Source organism: Arachis duranensis, chromosome 3 (assembly GCF_000817695.3).
Source record: "Arachis duranensis cultivar V14167 chromosome 3, aradu.V14167.gnm2.J7QH, whole genome shotgun sequence".
Taxonomy (NCBI): Eukaryota; Viridiplantae; Streptophyta; class Magnoliopsida; order Fabales; family Fabaceae; genus Arachis; species Arachis duranensis.
The window spans coordinates 3,910,609-3,913,607 of NC_029774.3; positions in this window are offsets into that span (position 1 = coordinate 3,910,609).

Consider the following 2,999-nt stretch of genomic DNA (forward strand, 5'->3'; position numbering starts at 1 on the left):
TCTTTTTTTTTATTCATCTTTTTTTTCTTGTTTTACATTCTCAATTTTCTCCTTGTTTTACTCTTTTAACGAGAATAAAAACAAAAAAATCAAACAAAAAAAAGAGGAAACACATAATGCTGCAAAAATATTTAAAAGAGTATGAACCTACATTCGTTTAATTAAAAGAAAGAAAGAAAGAAGGAAAAAAAGGAAAAAAATACAGCACCAAAGAAAATATTTTTGCGTGTCTGTAGCAAAATTTTGGTATAAAAACTAAGACATTTATATATTATTATTAAAAAATGTTGATGTATTTATATTCTAATAAGTGCTGTATAATTCAAAACTCTTCCAATTGTTCCTCTTCATCTTTTGCTTCTTCTTCTTCTTCTTCTTTATCATCATCATCATCTTCTTTTTTTTTCTTATTCATCTTTTTTCTTCTTGTTTTACTCTATTAACAAGAATAAAAAAAATCAAACGAAGAAAAAAAAACACATAATGCTACAAAATTACTTGAAAAAGAATGAACCTACATTCATTCAACTAAAAGAAAGAAAGAAATAAAAAAGAAGAAGAAAGAAAATGCAGTATTAAAGAAAGCATTTTTGCATATTTATAAGAAATTTCGATGTATTTTTCTTCTGATAAGTTATGTGTTATTATTAAGAAATTTCGATGTATTTTTCTTTTGATAAGTTATGCATAATTCAAAACTTTTGCTCTTCCTCTTCCTCTTCCTCCTCCTCCTCTTTTACTGCTGCTTCTTCTTCTTCTTTTTCGTCATCATCATCGTATTCTCATTTTTCTTATTCATCTTTTTCTTCTTGTTTTACCTTCTTAATTTTCTCCTTGTTTTACTCTTTTAATAAGAATAAAAACAAAAAATCAAACAAAGGAAAAGAAGAAGAACACACAATGATGCAAAATTATTTGGAAGAGTATGAATCTATATTTATTCAATTAAAAAAATAAAGAAAAAAGAAAGAAAATGCAGTTTTAAAGAAAATATTTTTGTGTATTTGTAGAAAAATTTTAAGGAAAAGTCTAGGGGACCAGCAATTTTATTGTATTTTGGCCAGCATGTAACCAGTAGAGAAATGTGAGCCATCGGATGAAATCTCACACCAATCTCACACCATCAAATCATCATTGATGGCTAATTGATGGCTACCAATCACAAATATTGCTGGCCCCTAGCATTGCTCAAATTTCAATGTAAAAACTAACACATTTAGGTGTTATTATTAAGAAATTTCGATATGTTTTTATTCTGATAAGTTATGCATAATTCAAAATTCTTCCTCTTCTTCTTCCTCCTCCTTATTTTTTGTGGCTGCTTCTTCTTATTCTTTTTCATCATCTTCATCATCATCTTTTTTTTCTTTCTTATTTTACTTTCTTAACAATAATTAAAAAAAATCAAACAAAGAAGAAGAAGAAACATATAATGCTGTAAAATTACTTGGAAGAAGATGAATATACATTCATTCAATTAAAAAAAAGAAAAAAAAGAAAAAAATGCAGCATTCAAGAAAATATTTTTGTGTATTTGTAGCAAAATTTCAGTGTAAAAACTAAAATATTTATGTGTTATTGTTAAGAAATTTCGGTATAGTTTTATTCTGATAAGTTCTGCATAATTCAAAATTCTTCCACTTCCTCTTCCTAATCTTTTGCTGCTTCTTCTTCTTTTTCTTTTTCATCATCATCATCATCATCATCTTTTTTTTTCTTTTTTTTCTTATTTTTATTTTACCTTCTCAAATTTCTTCTTATTTTACTCTCTTAACAATAATTAAAAAAATAAAACAAAGAAGAAGAAAAAACACATAATACTGCAAAATTATTTGAAAAAGGATGAACTTACATTCATTCAACTAAAAGAAGGAAAAATTAAGGAAAAAAAGAAAATAAATGCAGCATTAAAAAAATATTTTTGTGTATTTATAACAAAATTTCAGTGTAAAAACTAAGACATTTATATGTTGTTGTTAATAAATTTTGATGTATTTTTATTCTAATAAGTTTTGCATAATTTAAAACTCTTCATCTTTTTCCTCCTTATCTTTTGCTTCTTCTTATTCCTCTTCTTTTTCATCATCATCGTCATCTTCTTTTTTTCTTATTTATCTTTTCTTTCTTATTTTACTTTCTCAATTTTTTTTGTTTTAGTCTCTTAACAAGAATAAAAATAAAAAATTAAATAAAGAAAAAGAGAAACACATAATACTGCAAAATTACTTAAAAGATAGTAAACCTATATTCATTCAACTAAAAAAAGAAAGAAATAAGAAAAAAGAAGAAAAATGTAGCATTAAAAAAATATTTTTGTGCATTTGTAACAAAATTTCGGTGTAAAACTAAGAAATTTATGTGTTATTATTAAGAAATTACTGTGTATTTTTATTATGATAAGTGTTGCATAATTTAAAACTCTTCATCTTTCTCATATTCTGCTGCTTCTTCTTTTTTTTCATCTTCTTATTTCATTTTGTCATAATTTTTTGGAAAGAAAAATCAACCAAAGAAAAAAATACATAATGTTATAAAATCAACAAAAAAGAGGAAGAGGAAAAAAATGCACCAACACAACAGCAATAAAAAAATGAGAAGAGGATGAAACCCGCGAAGAAGAAGAAAAAAGGACGCGAAGAAAAAGGAGGAGAAACGCAAAGAAGAAGAAAGAGGAAGAGGAACGCGAGGTACAAACCTTGGCGGAAGAACGCGAAGGAGAAGAAACATGAAGAAAAACGGCGTAATTTCAGGCGTGTGTTATAGAAATGGATTTTGTTGAGATAAAGTAGATAAAGTTAATTTATTTGGACTTATTTGTCGAAAAAACTTGTATGTGTAGCAGTAATCGTTGTGAGTGTAAAGGTTCTTTTAATAATATTTTTAAATTACTATTTTTTGTAAGTAAATTGGAATTTAGACAAGGTTTTTTTTTGGACAGGATGTGGACACGATGGAATAATGGATCCAATCCCTTTTTAAAGAAAAATATTTGGGCCTTG